At 38.5% G+C, this 22,313-nt stretch overlaps 1 protein-coding gene and 1 pseudogene across 4 annotated transcripts in view; one reads left to right on the forward strand and one right to left on the reverse strand.

Annotated features, from left to right (window-relative positions):
- FRMD5 (FERM domain containing 5) overlaps positions 1-22,313 on the reverse strand; it is a 348,152-nt gene that overhangs the window by 195,747 nt on the left and 130,092 nt on the right. The window contains exon 2 of one of the 4 annotated variants that reach the window (XM_017861043.1): positions 7,199-7,301. The exons of the other annotated variants lie outside the window; for them this stretch is intronic. The gene's annotated coding sequence lies outside the window, so the exon portion shown is untranslated. The remainder of the gene's footprint in view (positions 1-7,198; positions 7,302-22,313) is intronic. 4 annotated transcript variants of the gene reach the window in all.
- Positions 4,875-6,148, forward strand: LOC108521305 (glyceraldehyde-3-phosphate dehydrogenase-like; annotated as a pseudogene).

A 22,313-nucleotide genomic window follows, 5' to 3' on the forward strand; every position in this document is an offset into this window, starting at 1 on the left:
ACAACTCTGTGAATAAACTTAAAGCCACTGAATTATGTACTTTAAATAGATAAATTATATGATGTGTAAATTATATCTCAATAAAGCTCTTTTTAAAAGTAATGGGGCTGTTTTATTGTGGGGAGTGAACTGGCTCAGAGGCAAAATATGTGAAGAACAAATAGACATTTTCTATAAGAACAGAGCATTTTAAAAGATTTTATCTTTTAAATGACTCTGGAAGGGGAAGCATACATTAACTTTATTTATTTCTGTTTGACACTAAATTTCCCCAGCAGCAAAGAGCCAGGATCTTTGGGGACAGACAACAGGAAAAACTTGGAAACCTGTGCAACTGGCAGAGAAGTTTTAATGTGAGCAAATGCAAGATGACACATTTGGTGGGAAGAACCCTCAATTAGCATCAATCACAAACTACAGAAGGGACCTGGGAGTGAGCAGATTATCCAACTCAACAGAACATTTTGGAGAAAGCTATTATATACAAGGTATTGTCTTAAGAGCTGTAGTAAAGAGGGAAATATAAAGATGATACAAATAGATTCCCACCCCCTCCACGATTTCAAAGAGTCTTTAAGGGAGAGAACATGCACATTTCAAGGCCAGGTGAATAAATGCTATGATAGAGTCTGCATAGGTTCTAGAAAGGTAAAGAAAGCCTTCATAGAAGAACTGGAATTTTCTCTGGGCCTTAAACATCTGAGAATATCAAGCCAATAGGCTGGATAATAAATACAAAAACTAAATTATTCTACTCTTATTTAAAACAAGAGATATTCTTAGTATGGGTCTCTGTATTTCTTTCTTTCTTTTCCTCTCTCTCTCTCTCTCTCTCTTTCTTTCTTTCTTTCTTTCCGATGGAGTTTTGTTCTTTTACCCAGACTGGAGTGCAGTGGCGTGATCTTAGCTCACTGCAACCTGTGCCTCCTAGGTTCAAACGATTCTCCTGCCTCAGCCTCCTCAGTAGCTGGGACTACAGGCACACATCACCATGCCCAGCTAAATTTTTTTTTGTATTTTTAGTAGAGATGGGGTTTCACCATGTTAGCCAGAATGGTCTTGATCTCCTGACCTTGTGATCCACCTACCTCGGCCACCCAAAGTGCTGGGATTACAGGCGTGAGCCACTGTGCCCAACCAGGGTCACTATATTTTATAAGAGGTAAAGTAAAACTTCATTTATATAGAGACAGGTTTCTGGACAAATCCCTGGTTTCAAATTCAGAAACACCTTTAAAAAAATAGTATTTAAGTTTCAGATCAAGTCCCTGAACACCTGGCAACAAAAATAGCCGAAAGTGCTAAAGAGCTGCACTGGCTATTTGTAGGAAAAGCCTTCTTCCGATTTGCTGACAATGTCTACGACACAAAGGAGAAAGAGAAGACAAGAAGGAGAGAGCTGTCAGATAGAACAGAGACTAGAAGCAGAAGCAGAGGTTCGAAATGATGACAGAGTAGGCAGCAAGGTTGCAAGTAGCAGACACTGGCACATAAGAAAGCCAGTTACAAAAGAGGGAGAAAAGAAACTCATTCTACAGCCTAATCCGACAAAGAGTTACCAGCTCATAAGCAGCCCTTGAAGGCAGCGAGGGAAGACAGCATGCAAAGAGTGCCTAAGGACATGCTCCTTAGTATCTACTCTAGGAGGATACCCAGAAGCCTGACAACCAAGGCAGTTCAAGGACCCAGGGGAGAAGAGGCTGTGACAGTGCCGAGCTCTACAGTGACAAATTAAATCATTCAGCTTCATGCCCTGCACCATATATATCTACAACACAGAACACTGACATTCCTAAACATGACCTTGAATCAAGAATAAAGTAAGATAAACATTCTCTGTTTAAAAAGGTACATCTTAGAAATATTCCCTTCAAAATTAAAGTCAAAATATTTGGGGCAGAAATAATAAAATCCTCAACTATACAGCACACTTATTTTTTTAGTCCCCAAATGGCTTATGCACTGATGACCTAGGACAACAGAAATTTCATTCCATAATGGAACAAGAGGGCAGCTAAAAGACAGAAATGATAATTCTATGAGAACTGCCTAAAAAAAAGAAAAGTGAGAAGCCACTTAATTATATAAAATAATGAAACAGGAAAAAATCCCTGGCACACTAACTTATTCTTCAAATCTGAATCTGAGAGTAGTTGGATTAAGGGCTTGAGCTCTAAGAGAGGAACTGAGACAGGCCCCTGTCTGCAAACATTTTATATCCCTTAAAAATATATAGGCTCAGTGAACAGGAAGAAACTGTTTCATATTTTTCTATCCTCCACAGTACTTAGACAAAATGTCTAGTACACAATATAAACTTTCAAACTGTAACACTCTTCCCTACCACTTAACAACTAAATCTTATTTCACTGTGTACTTGCTGCTGTTTTTGATTAGCTCAGAAGAGTAAGGCAGTATCCTCTCACATTTTTCAGCTCTTGACACAAAGATACATCAATGGGGAAATCCTATGTCCTTCCTGACTCCCTACTCCATGTGATTTACAATGCAATTTTATCATTATATTCTCTTTTCTCTCACTTCCCACAACTTAGACATTCCAGCTTTTCTCAATATCATAGTGACTTAACTCTGACTCCTTCACAGTCAAAATCTAGGGGCAGATTTCTGGGACAAGTCTCAATGCATTTGAAAGAGATTATGGTTTCAGTCTGGGCTTAAAGTAGACAAACTGTAATGCCCTTGGATGCTCTCACAGCCTCCGTCCTAAAGAAAAGTGTGGGGTTCTCCCAAGCTTCACCAAGATTACTGCTTTTTAGCAGTAAAGGGTGGCCCGTGGTCTCTCACTATTAGTCTGGCCCTTTGGCTGGACTATTATCATTACCCTTTATACTTTGAATTGTTTAGAGCTTCTGATATAGGCCATAAATGTGTAACTACTCATCCCAGCCTGTTATGCCAGTCCAATTTACCTGCTGCTGTCAGGGAAGTCCATAAAGTTTGACATTTGAGATTTGAATCAGAATGTTAACTTTTCAAAAATTATTATTACTCGTTGCATTAAAATAAGCTGGGGCGCGTGGTTATGAACGTTGCAGGATCTCTGCTTTAAATTTCCAGCCTTTGTCATGGTCTTTTCTAATGGTGAGATGCATTAACATTTTCCATATGGTGGTACATCTGAAATACTGCCAGCAGTCACTTTTCCCCACCATTTTCTGATACTGGACGTAAGACTTCTCTTTCAAAGATGGCATGCACATGCTTGCTGAACAAATGAATTGTACAGGCACACGAGTGGCTAGGGACAGTTCATTCTTCCTGACCATGTCTTTTGTGAGATGCACAAAGGTGCTAGGCTGCCAGATAGTGAGGTCAGTGGGAAATATGAGAAATCATAAGTTAGATACATGTGCAGGAAATACAATCTGAATAGCCTTGCTGCAACACATTTAGACAGTAGTCTGTATGCTCTTTCACAGTGATTTTATCATTTATTTTCCTGATGTAAATAAAGACTTTATTTTCTTGTTTGGTGATGCCTTTTACTTTGCAACAAACATTTTGGCAGCAATAAACTTTAAAAGTTCATGTTTAATAAAAATTTAAGTCCCAAATTTCCTTCTCAAGTAAGTTGATTATGAATATGAATACCACACATAGGGACCACAGAGATGCTACTTCCAGTATTAAAACTAGAAGACACAGTCTTTCTGAAGAAGTATCAGTATTACTTCAAAAGTTAGTAGCTACAGGCTGGGCTCTGTGGCTCATGCCTGTAATCCCAGCACGTTGGGAGACCAAGACAGGCAGATCACTTGAGTCCAAGAGTTCGAAACCAGCCTGGCCAACATGGTGAAACCCTGTCTCTACTAAAAATACAAAAATTAGCCAGACATGGTGGTGGGTGCCTATAATCCCAGCTACTCGGGAGGCTGAGGCAGAGAACTGCTTGAACCCGGGAGGCAGAGGTTGCAGTGAGCCAAGATTGCACCACTGCACCCCAGCCTGGGCAACAGAGTGAGACTCTGTCTCAAAAAAAAAAAAAAAGTATATGGGAAATGTACCTAGGTTACACGCAAATACTTTACCATTTATATAAGGGATTTTGGTATCCTCAAGGGGTCCTGGAATCCCCCCATATACAGAGGGACTACTGTAATTTTTTTTTGTATAAGGAGTATGGTAAAGGTTGAGGTTACTGTACATGGATATCTAATTTTTCCTTGGTACCTTTGTTAAAAAAAAATCAATTGACTGTATATATGTGAGTCCATTTCTGGACTCCATTCTGTTTCACTGATGAATATATCTATCCTTAAGCTTAAACAATATGATTTTGATTACTGGTGCTTTATATTAAGTCTTAAAATCAATGAGAGTGAAATCTCCAGCCTTTTCTTTTTCAAAATTGTTTTGGCTATCTACATTCTTTCCATTTCCACATGATTTCAGTTTGTTAGCTTCTTTTTTAAAAAAGCCAGCTAGGAAGAGTTTGTATAGAACTAGTAAAATGTATAAGTAAATCTATCTAGGAATACAGTTTTATTTTTGGTTTTGAGATTTTAAACCATTAATTAAATTTCTTTAAAAGACATAGGGCTACTCTGGTTATCTTTTTCTTTCTGGGTGAGCTTTGGTTGTTTACGTCTCTCAAGAAATGTCACTTCGGTTGTCAAATTTATTGGCATAAATTTATCCATGTATTTATGTATTTTAATATAAAATAGTCTAAAGTCCACCAATGTATAAAACAAATTTTCAGTCAAGAAATAAATGTTTTGAAAATTAGGCTTTCTGCTCCTCCCGTTTGACAACAGCATCTTCTTGTGCAGGGCCAGCTGCACCCCTGGGACACCATGGTGAAGGTGAAGGCCAGGGTAAAGGAATTTAGTTGTACTGGGCACCTGGTCACCAGGGCTGTTTTTAACTCTGGCAAAGTGGATATTGCTGCCATCAATGATCCCTTTGTTGACCTCAACTACATGGCCTACATGTTCTAGTATGATTCCACCCATAGCAAGTTCCACAGCATCATCAAGCCTGAGAATGGGAAACTTGTCATCAATGGAAATCCCATCACCACCTTCCAGGAGAGAGATCCCACCAAAATCAAATGGGGTGATGCTGGCACTAATTATGTCATGGAGTCCACTGGTATCTTCACTACCATGAAGAAGGCTGGGACTCATTTAGATGGGGAGCCAAAAGGTCATCATCTCTGCCCCCTCTGCTGATGTCCCCATGTTTGTAATGGGTGTGAACCATGAGAAGTACAAAAACGGCCTCAAGATTGTCAGTAATGCCTCCTGTACCACCAACTGCTTAGTTCCCCTGGCCAAGATCATCCACGACAATTTTGGCTTCATAGAAGAATCCATGACCACAGTCCATGCCATTACTGACACCCAGAAGACCGTGGATGGCCTCTCTGGGAAACTATTGCAACAATGGCTGTGGGACTTTCCAGAACATCATCCTTGCATCTACTGGCACTGACAAGCCTGTGGGTAAGGTCATCCCAGAGCTGAACAGGAAGGTCACTGGCATGGCCTTCCATGTCCCCACCACCACTGTGTCAGTCATGGATCTGATCTGCTGTCCGGAGAAACCTGCCAAATATGATGACATCAAGAAGGTAGTGAAACAGACTAGGTGCAGTAAAACTCATGCCTGTAATTCCAGCACTTTGGGAAGACGAGGTGGGTGGATCGCTTGAGGTCAGGAGTTCAAGACCAGCCTGGACACATGGCAAAACCCCATCTCTACTAAAAATATAAAAATTAGCTGGGCGTGGTGGTGCATGCTGGTGATCCCAGCTACTCAGGAGGCTGAGGCAAGAGAATCACTTGAATCTGGGAGGCGACGAGGTTGCAGTGAGCTGAGGTTGCACCACTGCACTTCAGCCTGGGGAACAGAATGAGACTCCTCTCGGGACTGGGGGCAGAGGTAGGGGAGGTAACGAAGCAGGCATCAGAGCGCCGCCTAAAGGGCATCCTGGGCTACACTGAGCACAAAGTTGTCTCCTCCGACTTTAACAGTTGACACTCACTCTTACATCTTTGATGCTGGGGCTGGCATTGCTCTCAATCACCACTTTCTCAAGCTCATTTCCTGGTATGACAATGAATTTGGCTACAGCAACAGGGTGGTTAACCTCATGGCCCACATGGCCTCCAAAGAGTAAGACTCCCAGACCACCAGCCCCAGTGAGAGTACAAGAGGAAGAAAGAGGACCTCAGCTGCTGGGGAGTCCCTGCCATACTCAGTCCCCCATCACACTGAGAATCTCCCCTCCTAACAATTTCTATGCAGATTCCCTGAACAGGGAGGGGCCTAGGGAGCCCTGCTTTGTTGCATATCATCAGTAGAGTCCCCTGTACTCAAAAAAATTATATAATAATTTTTTAAATCCTCTTTTACTCTCAAAAGTGAATGGATGATAAATTACATTATCAACTTAGGCATAGTCCACTGCCAGTATCAATATCAGTATGACTTTTTAGGATTTTCCTATGACTTTAATGACTTTGAAAGTCATTTTAGCTGGGCATAGTGTTCACACCTGTAATCCCAGCACTGTGGGAGGCTGAGACAGGAGGATTGTTTGAGCTCAAGAGTTCAAGACCAGTCTGGGCAACATGGTGAGACCTGTCTCTACAAAAAATTAAAAAAAAAAAAAATCAAAAAATTAGCCAGGTGTGGTGGCACGCACCTGTGGTCCCAGAGCCTCTGGAGGCTGAGGCACAAAGATCACTTGATCCCAGGAGGCTGTGGCTGCAGTTAGCTGTGATCACATCACTGCACTCCAGCCTGGGCAACAGAGGGAGACGCTGTCTCAAAACCAAAGAAATCTTCAGAAATCTGATGTGTATTTTACACCTACAGCACATCTCAACTCAGACCAGTCTCATTTTAAATGCTCAATAGTCATGTGTGGCTAGTGGCTACCACATTGGACAGCACAGAGCTAGAGCCTTGCTACTCAAAGGATCGGCATCACGTGGGAACTTATATTAGAAACACTGCATCTCAGGCCCATCCCCAGACCTACAGAGTCAAAATCTGCATTTTAACAAGATGACCAGGTGATTCATATAAACATTAAAGTTTATAAGACAAAACCTGGAGCAGAGTTTCCTAGCATGTATGATATGGCAAAGTGTTAACAAGTGTGATTAAATAACAATCCCTTCAGCTCTCAAGATGGCTGTGGGCTGTTAGCCCTGCCATTTACCTCTCCTCTGTTTACTACAGTATGTCATGCAAAAATCCTTTTCTTTCTCTTGAAACACAGGAACACAATAAGATATGTACAGGGATGACCGCTGAAGAATCATCTATGAAAGAAAAAATATGAAAATCATCCAAACATCCAGCAATGGTAGATGGGACAAATTGTGATATATTCAAACTATGGAATACAATGTTTGAACTAGATCTGAAGATTAGATATGAAAGCAATGTTTTAAAAGTTGCTTAATATTCAATATAACGTTTGTATATGCTGTTTAAGTTTCTGTTAAGTAATCATTTCTCATTCCAAAGACAATGCAAAAAACTTCAGTACTGCTTGACAGTTGTATTTCAACCGCAGATATTTTCCCCATTGGAAAGCTGTTTTCATTTTAGAAAAATGGGTTGTTTGAAGATGAAAGTCTTTTATCTTTTTTCACAATTTATTTTGGTTATATGTTCATATATTCTTATTAAATATTTCATACACTTTATTGCAACTACTTTGTTATTTCTACATCTTAGATAAATGCTGAAAACGAAAACTTTATTTCATTGTTCAGCTAATTAAATAAATTAAGAAAAGAGCAGTTTGTGTAGAAATTGGAGAGAACTATGTTTTATATGAATCACAAGAGTGTTCATTGTGGAATGTAATTAAATGCTTTGCCCTCTGAAATTTGATTTTTGTGTATCTGAGACTTATTAACAGTACTAACTGCTAAGGGTACTGTTTATCTTGTTCTGGGCATTAGAGTCTCAGTTTTTAAAAAATTCTTGAAAATGTATGCTGTGAAACTGTTCATACCTCTCTTCCTGCAAATTTTCTCTTAAGAACTAGGTTTGGGGCAGAAATGAATTGACATTATTTTTTCATTTGTTTTGTATGGTATGAAGGATTTGTAAAGCCTTGCTCAAAGTTATGTGTATTTGTAAACACTCTCATGATATTTTCAATTTTATGTGTAAATTTTATTGTCTGTGTTTGGTGATTCTGACATTAATGAAAGAGAATATTTTCCATTAGATTTAATTGTTTTCCTCTCAAAAACAGTTGCTTAATATTAATATAGTATATTACAATGTATGTAAAATTTAAAATATGCAAAATACTGTACAATGTTTATGGATTTATATCTTTGTAATATATGCATAAAACATGGAATGACTACCAACCAAATTTATGACAGTCATTGCCTTCAGGGAGGAAAGAATGAAAATAGAATTGGGAAGAGAAACCAGGAAACTTCAACTTTATAATTTTAGAAATTTTCTAAAGCAAATGTGAAAAAAGGTTTACATTTCTTTATTTTGAGTAACTGGTGTTTGGAAGTATATTTTGTTATCTTTGTTCATTTTGTATTTGGGGAGTTATTTTTCAAGAAAAATGAACACAACCCAACAAATATAGAAATTAACATAAAATTTCAAACAAAACAGAAATATATTGGCCAGGTGCAGTGGCTCACACCTGTAATCCCAACACTTTGGGAGGCTGAGGCGGGCAGATCACCTGAGGTCGGGAGTTCGAGACCAGCCTGACCAACATGGAGAAACCCCATCTCTACTAAAAATACAAAATTAGCTGGGTGTGGTGGCGCATGCCTGTAATCCAGGTACTCGGGAGGCTAAGGCAGGAGAATCGCTTGAACCCGGGACGCGGAGGGTGCAGTGAGCCAAGATCTCACCATTGCACTCTAGCTTGGGTGACAAGAGTGAACTCTGTCTCAAAAAACAAAAAACAAAAAACAAAACACGTTGCCTCTACCTCTCCCTTTAGAGAAGCTTAGAAAAAATAAAAGTGAAAAAATCCTACTGAAATAATATCAGAAAGCACATTGTAGTCTTATATTACCTCCATTTCAAATCCAACTTTCAGAAAAAGAAGAAAACATTTTGGGTAACCAAATAACAAGACCCTTTTAAGCCCCAGAATTTAAAGATCACTGAAAAATGAAAATTATGTAATGTCTTGTACTCAAGATGCTCTGAAAATTATTTTTGAATTCCCACACCATTATCATTAATGGACACCAGCTGCGGGCTTACAGTATCCTGGGTATATTACACAATAAAAACATAGACAGGATGTCACTGCACATATGCCATGCACACAGCTTGGTTCTAATTAGCATCACTGAGAATAGACATTTATTAAAGAAGATGGTGTAGTGGTTAAGATCATAGGCTCTGGAGTCAGACCACCTGGCTCAGTCACCTATGCAGTGTGTGACCTTAGGCAAATTATTTAAGTCTCATTTCTTCCTTTGAAATAACTCACAAAGTTGCTATGAGAATTAAACAAAATAATGAATATACAGTACTTAGTATAGTGTCTATCTCTTAAGCACTCAACAAATATTAAGGACTATCATTATTGGTACTACTGAATAATTATAATGCTAAAGAGGTCCTGGTAGGACTAGGGTTTACAAAAATATATGGCACAGTTTCTCAGCTTCCAAGAATTTACAATTTAGAAATCAATTCAAAGAGCCCAAAAGGAAGGATAAAAGAACGAAGAGTATCATTTTCCTATTAAGACCTAAAAAATAATAAAACAAAAGCACCTTTAGTTACCCAACCCAAACAGGTAAATATTTAATCGATTTAGTCTCATTTGAATACCCAACAGAGTTAATAACACTATGCATATGATGGAGGTTGATTACAATCTAGTACACAGGTTGACTTAAAACTTTTTAACTGGGTTTATCCTTGAGAATATATTGATTTTGGTCGTGATACTGATTTCATGACCCACTCATCCTTAAAGAGCCAGCTGAGAGACCGCTACCACCTACCAACCAGCTAACAGTAGTCTGTAAGCATATAAATTGACCTACATTTTGGAAGAAATATTTTTCAACTTTAAAGGTCAACTTATATACAGTGCTTTAGAGTTTGCAAAGTTCCTGCAACTCATTACTTTTTATCTCCATAATTGGGAGATGAACATGACATCTTTCACAACAATTGTAGGGCCTTCATTCAAAACAGATGATACAGTTTGTCAGATAAGGTGACTTTATATCATTTTACTCAACCAGTTCCACTTTTTTTTTCTTAACTCTTAGTGTTTTGAGATTAAAGAGTAAATTATGCTATGCACTGATTGTTTTCAAAACAAAACTGACACTCAGAAAATGAGGTTTTGAACTCCAGGTGCTCTGATTTGCTGTAAAGCTAAAGCATAAATGACATTCTCAGCTTCACCTCCCACTGTCTACCCCATGTCTTCTGCTTTATCTTTTCAAGATTTTTCATCATGGATATAGGTGTCTAGGTTCTTGTTTTCAATTTAAATCAAAATAATTCAAGAAACACTCAACTCAATAAATCAATTCAAGCAATACCTACTAGCTCTACCAGCTCTGGATGGCTGCTGGAGAGGTCCACAGATAGGTAAGTCTCTGCTTTCAGAGAATTCACAATCTACTTTCAAAAGCTATAATACGAGGTCAAATAATAAGGGCCACATAGTCGTTCACGATGTGATAGGGATTCAAAGATTGGAGAGTGCCCTCTGGTGGAGGGGGAAGAGATGACCAACAGAGACTTCAAGGCATTTAGTAAGTTTTACACAGAATTTCCATAGTAAGAACTGAAGGAAGACAGGCATTCTGGGGAACAGGCATTATGCAGGAAACTAGTGGCAAGGGGTGTTCAGGGAAAATGAGTTGTTCAGATCTATCAGAGTTGAGAGAACATGTTATGAAGGGCTTTGAATATTAGGCTGGAAAGTCCTATAGATAACTTGATATTAAATGAGTCATCGAAGTTTTTAGGCAGGAGGGTTAGGTGATAAGAACTTTACTTTGGGAAGATTCATCTGATGGCAAGTGTGTAAGAGGAGTCCTAGTGGGAGGCTTTGGACTTGGAGGCCACTGAGAGGGTTACTACAATATTTTAGATGAAGTGAAACTGCTCTTTCAAGATTATAAGTAAAGGGAAGGAGTCAAAGAAGTTGGTAGCTTAAAGGAAAAATAAAATTGGGCAAAGCTCCCCTCCATTCTTTTCTTAAAGGGGCAACAAAGACCTGAGATTGTATGAAGGCAGAAAAGAAAGATTAATAGAGAACAAAATATTATTGATGCTGGGGGGAGAAAAAGATCAATCACTGAATTAAAGTCCAAGAAGAAGAGGGATGGAATGGACCAGGTGGACATATTCAGTTTGAAAAGGAAAATTCCTGTACTTCAAAAGAGAGAGAGAGAGAGTATAAAAGGGAAAAGAGTGAAAATACATGGAAACTTATTAAGTCGAGACAGGGGAAGTTGAAGAATTTATGGCAAATAATCTCAACTTTCTCAGAGAATAGGAGGCAAGCTCATTTGCATTGAGAACTGGAGAGAGTCTGGGTATGTGCCATGAATTGGGTGTACCTGGAAAAGATATTGAGAGGGATATAATCATGAGCAAAAAAGTACTGATTAAAATATTGCTAAGACACCAAAGTAAATGCAACAAATAAAAAACAGTTAAAATGGTCATATTCAAAATGTAAAGACTTTTGTGCTTCAAAGGACACTGACTTAATCAGCGTTAGGCTGCTATAACAAAATAGCATCAACTGAGTAGTTTATAAACATACAATTGCTTATAGTTCTGGAGGCTGGGAAGTCCAAGATCAAGGCATCACCAGATTTGGTGTATGGTGAGGGCCTGTTCCTCATGGATCATGCCTTGTTGCTGCATCCTCAGAGGGTGGAGGGCAGAGACAAGCTCCTTGAGCCTCTTTTATAAGCATACTAATCCCATTCATGATGGTGGAGCCCTCATGACCTAATCACCCCCAAAGGCTCCAACTCTTAATACTATAGCATTGGGGATTATTTCCAACATACAAATTTGAGGGAAATATCAACATTCAGACCATAGCAAACACTACCAAAAAAGTGAAAACACAACCCACAAAATGAGAGAAAATATTTGCCAATTTGATACCTGATAATCATCTGGCACCCAGAATATACAAGGAGCTCTTAAAACTCAGCAATGAAAAATCAAATAATGCAATTTAAAAATAGGAAAAGACTGAAATAGATATTTCTTCGAGTAAATACAAATGGCCAATAAACACATGTAAAGATGCTCAACATCATTTATCATTAAAGAAATGCAAATCAAAACCACAGTGAACTATTCCTTAACTGCCAGGATGGTCATAATAAAAAACACAAATGGACACAATAAAAAATAACAAGTGTTGCTAAGGGTGCAAAGAAACTGGAACTCTCACATATTGCTGGTGGTAATATAAAATGGTTCAGTCATTTTGGGAAACAATTTGGCAGTTTCTCAAACAGTTAAATATAGAGTTACCATATAACCCAGCAATTAATTTCATTCCTAGATATATACCCAAGAGAAATGAAAACATATAGCCACACAAAAACTCACACACAAATGTTCATAGCAGCATCATACATGATAGCCAAAAAGTGGAAGCAACTTAAATGTCTATCACTTGATGAATGAGTAAACAAAGTGTGGGATATCTGTATAGTGGAATGTTATTTAGCCATAAAAATGAAGTACTAATATTAATACATGCTACAGTATGGATGAATCTTTCAAACATTATGCTAAGTGAAAGAAGCCAGGCACAAAAGGCCACATATTGCAGAATTCTGTTTATATGAAATGTCCAGAATAGGCAATTTGGTAGAGAAAGAAAGTAGATTAGTGGTGTCCAAGAGCTGAGGGAATGGGAAAATGGGAGAGTGCAGAGTGACTGCTAATGGGTATGAGATTTCATTTTTGCAGTGATAAAAATGTTCTGAAATTACATACTGGTGATGTTTGTACAATTTTGTGAATGCTAAAACACAATGATTTGTATACTTTAAAGAGGTGAATTTTATGACATGTGAATCTTATGTTTAAAAGATTGCTAGCAAGTTTAGATGACCTGTATTTTGTTCCAGATCTATTCAGAAAGGAATCATGATTTTCTCAGGCTACAATATATCATACAAGTCAGACGTGAGGGTTACCGTGAATAAGGTATTGGGAAGGCAGGAAGGCAGAGTCAAGGAATGAATACCACATTGCTGAAATTGATATCTATAAAGCCCAGGCTCTTTCAAAACCCAATAATAAAAATACAAACAATTCAATTAGAAAATAGGCAAAAGACACAGACATTTTACCAAAGAGGATATACGGATGGCAAATAAGTACATGAAAAGATGTTCAATAACATTAGCATTAGGGAAATGCAACTTAAAACCATGAAATATCACTGCACACCTATCAGGATGGCTAAGATAAAAAATAGTGACAACACCAAATGCTGGCAAGGACGCAAAGAAACTGGATTATTCACACACTGTCAGTGGGAATGTAAAATGGTACAGCCACTCTGGGAAACAGTTTGGCAGTTTCTTATAAATCTAAACATGAAACTACCATATAACCTAGCATTATTTTCCTGGGAATTTATCCCAAAGAAACGAAAACCTGTGCTCACACAAAAACCTTTACACAAATGTTCGTAACAGCTTTATTCATAATAGCTGAAAACTGGAAGCAATCCAGATGTACTTTACCAGGTAAAGGTTAAACAAACTGTTATACCTTGGAATACTACTCAGCAATAAAAAGAAACAAACTGTTGATACACTCAACAACCTACATTAATCTTCAGGAAATTACATGGAGTGGAAAAAAAACCAAAAAGTTATAAATGGTATCATTCAATTTATATGACATTCTTAAGATGACTAAATTATAGAAATGGGAAAAGGATTGGTGGTTGCCAAGTGTCAAGGATGGGAAGGTGAGAGGTGTCTATAAAAGGGCAATAGGAGGGATCCTCGTGGTGACTAACATGTTCTATATCCTGACTGCATCAATGTCAGTACCTTGACTATGATATTGTACTGCAGTTTTGCAAGATGCTACCATAGGGAAAAACTGGGTAAAAGATACACAGGCGCTCCTCTTTGTATTACTTCTTACAACTGCATGTAAATCTACAATTATCTCAAAAAGTTTAATTTTTAAAAAACAGCTCAGGTTAAGGGGAGGCAAGACAAATCAAAAGCTGACATGCAGTTTTCATATTCATAATATGAGGATTATAACTACTAAGGAAATTGTTTAAATGTATACAAAGTAAGAAGATTTGGGAACACAAGGTCTCTTAATGATACATGGTAATTTAATATTACTTCTACCATTATTGAAATGGCTTAGGAACTACAAACGACTAACCATTTCCAGAGGATTTATTCTCAAGGACTATGATGGCATAAGTGCCTCCAAGGGTAAATTAATGATACCTGAAAACCATAGGAAAGCAGGGCTGGGTGCAGTGGCTCATGCCTGTAATCCCAGCTCTTTGGGAGGCCAAGGTGGGAAGATTGCTTGAGTCTAGGAGTTCAAGAGCAGCCTTGGTGACAGACCAAAACCTTATTTCTAAAATAAAAGTGAAAGAGAGAGAAAGACGGAAAGAAAGACAGACAGACAGAGAGAGAGAGAGAGAGAGAGAGAAAGAGAGAAAGAGAGAGAAAGCAAGCAAGCAAGCAAGCAGATCCCCTAATACAAGCTAGTCCCTCTCATTGAGTCTGCTTCTGTTCCAGAATGCTTGAACAAATAATGCTTGAACAAAAGCTTAAAGAATAAATCACAAAAGAACGGATCTAACTAATAGTTACGTGAATTAGAGATCTGCAGCTGTAGCACATAAGTTAGCAAAACTACCTCCTGATTTGAATCTCACCTCACCAATACTGTGTGACCTCAGACAAGTAATCTGTGGAGCCTCAGCTATTCAGCTTCCTCAAATATTATAAGAATCAAAGAGATTTATATATATGCCACACTTGACATGGTAGCTCCATAAACTCAATAAATGTTTGCTATTATTAATAATAAAAAGGGGACATAATTAACTTGTGTAGTCCAACCTTTCCTGCATGAAAAGAATCACTCAACAGCATTCCTAACATCCTATCCAACCTTTACCTGAACATAGCTAGTGATAGGTAATTCACTGCTTTTCAAGGCAATCCATTCCAATGTTAGGCAGCTATACAATAGCTAGAAAGTTGTTCCTTCTATTTTTGTCCCAAATCATCTCTGTAACTTTCAAACGCTAGTGTTGGTTCTGCCTTTTTAAGCTACTGAAAAGGTCTGGCCCCTCTTCTGCACAGCATATCACCTGTCTGGCACCTGCTATCCCATTGTCTGGCATGTTTGGAAACTAGTCTGTAGTCTGTTCCTGTCTCATCATATGACCCAGGACACATCTCTCTGAGCCTGTTTCCTCAACTTGAAAGTCAGGATTTCAGATCAAATAATTTCTCAGGCTTTCTTCCCCCAGAAGCAAGAGCTATACTTTTACTTATGTCTTCACCCAGTTATTCTGATTCATCCTCCCAGGCCAGTTTTCAGTCCCCACATCCACTTGGTGCCTTCCTCTGAGTACACCCTAGCTGGTTAGCATCTTTCTTAAAATTTGATCCCCAGAATAGAACACAAAACTAAGGTTCTCACACCTGTAATCCCAGCACTCAGGGAGGCTGAGGCAGGAAGATCATTGGATCCCAGAAGGTCAAGGATGCAGTGAGCCATGATTGTGCCACTGCACTCCAGCCTGGGTGACAAAGCAAGACCCTGTCTAAACTAAACAAAACAAACTAAAATTCTGGCAACAATAGTCAAGTGTACTATAAAACTCTCTCCTCTCTACTTAATACAGTTTAAGCGTTTGCAACTAACATTCTACCACCTTGCTTTACAGTGAGCTTAGAGCTAATTATAAACTTGGGGTCTCTTCCCATAACATACTATCTTCTCCATCATGGGTATCCAGAGTTGATTTTTGGAACCTAAGTTCATGATTTTATGTTTATTTATGGTTAATGTACTCTTTTCCATCTGTTCCATCATTTCAGCCTATCAAGCTACATTGGACTCTTGTGTTATTCATTGTATTAGTCAAAGTACATTGACTGTATTCTTAGTAATTACGAAAATACTTTTAAAACCTTTTAATATTCCACTATATACACAAGTGCTCGTATACAAAAAATGTTTCCTTACTATTGATGCTGAGACAGAATCTTGCTTTGTCGCCCAGGCTGGAGTAGAGCGATGCGATCTCAGCTCACTGCAACCTCTGCCTCCTGGGTTCAAGCAATTCTCCTGCCTCAGCCTCTTGAGCAGCTGGGATTATAGGCGCCCGCCACCATGCCTGGCTAATTTTTGTATTTTTAATAGAGATGGGGTTTCACCATGTTGGCCAGGCTGGTCTCGAACTCTTGACCTCCGGTGATCCACCCACCTTGGCCTACCAAAGTGCTGGGATTACAGGCTTGAGCCACCGCACCCAGCCGAGTTCTTTAAAAATTTTCTTAAGGGTTCTGATTGTACAAACAGACAAAACATGCTTTAGACCTATTAACCTCATATGTTCTCTTTTAAAGATTCTAAAACTTAATAGTTCTAAGTATGACATAAAACAGTCAAAATAAAGAACAGGGTATGCCTCTCAGTGTGTTGGGACTGCCTGATAGAAAAGAACTCACTCCACACTACCATATAAATGTCTGCACATTTTTGCTACTTGTTATAGTAGCAAATGATTCTCCCTCGTTAATACAGTAAGAGATTTTGAAACACAGCTAGACTACCTTGCCCTCTCAAGGTGGAAAAAAAAGATTATAATAAAAGTTTGCTGTTACAGACAATTTAACCAGCTTTAAAATGCTTTAGAATTGGTTACTGCTTACCTCCATTATAAAGCTTTCCAGTGGAAAGCTCTGGATGTTTTTGCTTTTGTAGGACACCAGAACATACCATGCTGTATTCCTTTATGTCATACTAATAATCATAAGAAGACTGTGTTCAGATTGAAAGAACCTCATTCAACTAATTGGATTATGATTCAAGATGGCAGATATTGTCCCTTTCAAAGATAAAATTGTCCCAAATTTGTGTTAGCAAAAAAAAAACAAAAAACTGTGCTTTCATTATCTATGTTTTATACCTGAATAAAATAAAAGATCAAGGCTGGACACAGGGCTCACACCTATAATGCCAGCACTTTGGGAGGCCAAGGTGGGAGAATTTCTCGAGGTCAAGAGTTCAAGACCAACCTGGGCAACATAGTAAGACTCCATCTCAATTAAAAAAAATTTTTTTTGGCCGGGCGCGGTGGCTCAAGCCTGTAATCCCAGCACTTTCGGAGGCCGAGACGGGCGGATCACAAGGTCAGGAGTCAGACATCCTGGGCCTAATACGGTGAAACCCCCGGTCTCTACTAAAGAATACAAAAAACTTAGGCCGGGCGACAAAAGCGGGGCGCCGTGTAGTCAGCTACTTTGGGAGGCGGAGGCAGGAGGAATGGCAGTAAACCCGGGGGGGCGGAGCTTGCAGTGAGCTGAGATCCGCGCCACTGCACTCCACGCGCTGGGCGGGACCAGGGAGCCCAGACTCCGGTCTCAAAAAAAAAAAAAAAAAAAAAATTTTTCTTTTTGGCCAGGCGCGGTGGCTCAAAGCCATGTAATCCCAGCACTTTGGGAGGCCGAGACGCGGGGGGATCACGAGGCCAAGGAGATCGAGACCTCCTGGGCTAACACGGGTGGGAAAAACCCCTCTCTACTAAAAATACCAAAAAACTAGCCCGGGCGAGGTGGCGGGCGCTGTGTCCCAGCTACTCGGGACTGAGGCAGGGAGAATGGCGCAGAAACCCGGGAGGCGCGAGGTTGCGCAGTGAGCCTGAGTCGGCCACTGCACTCCCAGCCTTCGGGTGACAGAGCAAGACTCTGTGGCTCAAAAAAAGAAACAAAAAAAAAAAAAAAAAAAAAAAAAAAAAAATTTTAAATAGTTGGGCATGGTGGCACACACTGGAAGTTCCTGCTACTTGGGAGGCTGAAGCAGGAGGGTTGCCAGAGCCTGGGAGTTAAAGGTTAGAGTGAGCTATTGATCACGCCACTGCACTCCAGCCTGGGTAACAAAGCAAGACTGTCTCTAAAGAAACAAAACTAAAAATTTTAAGATAAGAAATAGTAAAAGTTCATCTTTCAGGTAAACCTTAAGTATTCCTCTCCCTATTGCATGATTTCCTGTATATTTGCCTGTTCCAGAGTTTCAAATTCCTTTTCTTGACCCTTCCAGATATTCTGCACACAAAAACATATGTGTATAAGAGCAAACTTAATATTCAGCCCAAACACCTTGAAGTTTATTACTAATGTTTATAACGATATGGGTGTTTGCATACAATTACTGTCCATAAATGCTGTAGCAAATGTCCATAAATTAATGTAGCAAAATAATATATTAATTTGAAGACTGCCTGCTAAATGGATAAGGACTTGTGATTAATTTTTTTGGAACTATCAAATTATACTGACTACCTATTACATTCTGACATGTTAATAATAGCAGAAACGCAAAACATCATGGACATAGGAATCTTGATCCACTTCAAATCCTTGACCTTGCCCTGACTGCATAGTTTCATCTTTGGTTTTCTTTATAGGCCTTACAAAGGCTGATCCCACTGTCCAAAAGGGTCACTCTCTAATGGATGCCTAGTCCTGATCTCAAGTTAATAACATGCACTCTCAAGCCATTCCCTCTCCTGGGGCCATAAGGAGGGTGTTCCCACATTCTCCCCAGACAAAAACAAGTCCTCTATGACACCTATTCATATGAAATTTTAAAAATCTAATAGAATTTTGCAGCTTACAACAATAAAACATTGGTATGCACTGTGAGCTAGATCATAGGGATATATAATGACACTATATATAACTAGATATGAGATAATACAGTATTTGTTAAATGGGAGTCTATCTATAAATTCTGTCCAAATTTATGTTAACAATACTGTAACACCATCTATTCTTAAAAAGGAGCCAGGAACTTAAGGCCTCATTCTAGAATACCCTCTCCAAGCCCTATCCTATATATCCATCGTAAATAAGACTCTGAACTGGGAAATGGGAACCAATTAGTTTGGCTTTGCACAAGTCATTTCTCCCTAACTCCTTAAGCATTACCATGTTTATCTATAAAATGAATAGTGTAGACAATATTACTGAATTTTAGTCTGCTTGCTCAGAATCATAGAAGCCCCTAAAATAATAATTGGGCCTGGAAGTTATTTTATTTCAAAAGGCTTGTTACACAACCCAAATAAAATATTCATTTTTTTTTTTTTTCTGAGCTGAAATTATGGTACTAACCAACTGTGATTTTCTCATATTGACCAGAAGTCCTGGTTGGCTTTGGTCAGTAAAATTAGGAAACAAATGAATTATTATTTAATCAAAGCAGAATAATAAATATTTCAAAATATGGAGGCCATGAGAAACAGAAATAATTAACATGATCTTTGGCAGGAGAAAAAATGGAAATCACTGAGCTGAAGTTTTTATTTTATTTTTTCTTGAGACGGAGTCTTGCTCTGTTGCCCAGGCTGGAGTGCAGTGGCACCATCGCAGCTCACTGCAACCTCCGCCCCCCTGGGGTTCAAGTGATTCTGCTGCCTATTCTTTCATCTAATATTTACTGTATATTTTAAGTGCCAGGTTTTTCACTAGGTCTTAGGGTTACGGGGATACCACTGAGAAGTCCATGGCCACAGTTCAATAAAGGGGGTGAGGTACCTTCTAGCTGCTATGTAAGGTCTATTTATTTGTTAATGGGGAAGCTAGTTGCTATAAGAAACTTTTAAAACTTCCTCACAAGGGGTGCAATACCTCCTGCCTGCTTTTCATAGTGATGTCAGCTTTAGTGCCATCACCAGGCATTTCTTAGGTCTGCACTTCAGAGGTCTAGTACTAACACCCTAAGCACTAAGGAAAAGACCATTGGGGTCCCTCTGAGCTACAGCGTGAAGCTAGTGCTTGGGCAGCTCTGGGTGATGAGCAGCCATTACAGTGCCTTTCCCTGTCCAGGCCAGCTCTTAGTACAAGTGACTCCTGAGGGAAATGGCTGATTACTTGGCTGTGAATAGTATAAAATAGAACACGTTTGCTTCTTCATTCCACATAATAAATTCTTTTTAAAAAAATCACATAGGCCTTGGAGGGTTTCTAAACATGGTTGGTTAGATACAGAGCCATCAAAAGTAGACCCAGAAAATATCCTCTCCTTGGCTTGAACATCAACGATTTTAATGAATTGGATGGGAAATGAGGTCTTAGCCAAGTAGATCTCAACTGGAAATTCTGAAGTGGTGCCAATTTTGAAGGAAAACAAATAAATTGCTTCAAACAAGAGACTGCTCAACTCTTGAACAGTCATAGTTTATTATAGATATTAAAGGAGTTAAAGGAGATGTAAGTTTATTAAGCCACTATTTCCATCATTTAAAAAAGTTTCCCCTCTTAATTTGAGTCCTGTCTCAACCTTTTTGACATTTATAATACAAAACACTCCATTGTAAATACTCAGATGATGGTATAAATATAGGGAATATCTCCCTATTTTAGACAGTAGTTTCCTTTTAACTTAGGGTTTAGCAAATCAAAGAAAACAGATATGTATATAGCCATGGAAGCATTCAGAGTTGCCTCCCCTGCACGTTCTCTGTTTGACTCATTTTTTCTACAGACGTTCCATAGGAAAAGGAGTGTTCCAACTCAAAAACCAAAAAACTATCCAAATTCAATTATTCACTCCCCTGATATGAGAGCAGGAGCTCATGAAAGCACAAGTCCTGACAAGCAGAGGAAAATACTCAGATAAATTAAAAGCTCTATGAACAAGTATAGAGGTTTTCTGGTCTCCAGACTTAAAATGATACCTCTCATAGTCACCTCTCAGTCTGAGATGTCCAGAAATGGGTATCTTAGAGTGACCACAGTTGTTACCAAAAATCTCAATGCAACCATCACATGTATTCTCAGAAATGCCAGATTCATCTGCTTGGCTAGCACAGATTTATTCTTGGATATAGACTGCTATAGGGAAATGTTGTGATGTCTGAAATAACAACACTCTCGCCTTGATACTTTCCCCAGAAAACATTTCTTTTGCTCACTCTCTTGGAACATTTTCCCTGAGGAGATCTATAAGCCAAGGACAACAGGTTATGACATATCCATGTCAATGGGTAACTGAATACATTTTAGGAAAATACTGTCACTATCTATCATGGCTTAATGTTCATGCAAATCAAAGAAACTACTTTCCACTTAAAACACACAGAAACAATTATTTTTCCTTTTCTTCTCAAGAACTATGATGTACTACTCTGGAGTAGGAATATTACTAGAGTAGCTTGAGGATTTGTTTCTGAGAAAAATCATTACAAAGAAATGGGCACTTATTTAAAATATTCTTAAATACATGGGGAATATATTCAATTGCACTGTCAAAAAACTAAACCAAAACTGTAAGAGATTACAAAAAGAAATTATAAATAACTGCAAGATTAAAAAAGAAGACAACAAGGACTGCAGCATGCTTAGGTTCAAAGCAAAAAAATTTGATAATTCAAATAAATACAAATATTGATGGGAAAATACTAACTTTTTACCTTTTAATCAAAATGAGTGAGTCTAGAAAATTCAAAAAAATGTGATCACTAACAAATTTAGTAAGTACCTTTCCTTCAGATAGATAGGGGAGAAAACTAAGTGACTGGATGTATGAAATAACTAACTAAGCCAGAAAAGTTCCTTCAAATACTGCCTATTATTGAACAGGAAAAAAACAGACATAAAATTATTATTATTAAAATTTAACTAAAAAACAATTAAAACAATTATCAAACATCTGCTATGGAAAGTAACTGTGCTAGATTTCATAAAGCTCATGAAGATGAGAAGGACTTATCTAAAAGTTATCATGATTTATGCATCCTTAAATAACAAAAGGTGGCCCCTGAAGATTTGGATTTTTACAGCTTGCTAAAGTGGTTAAACTATGTGTATTTTTCATGCACACGTATGTTTATTGCGGCACTATTCACAATAGCAAAGACTTGGAATCAACTCAAATGTCCATCTGTGACAGACTGGATTAAGAAAATGTGGCACATATACACCATGGAATACTATGCAGCCATAAAAAAGGATGAGTTTGCGTCCTTTGTAGGGACATGGATGCAGCTGGAAACCATCATTCTTAGCAAACTATCACAAGAA

This window comes from Rhinopithecus bieti, unplaced genomic scaffold, assembly GCF_001698545.2.
Source record: "Rhinopithecus bieti isolate Rb0 unplaced genomic scaffold, ASM169854v2 scaffold_55715, whole genome shotgun sequence".
In the NCBI taxonomy this organism is placed as follows: Eukaryota; Metazoa; Chordata; class Mammalia; order Primates; family Cercopithecidae; genus Rhinopithecus; species Rhinopithecus bieti.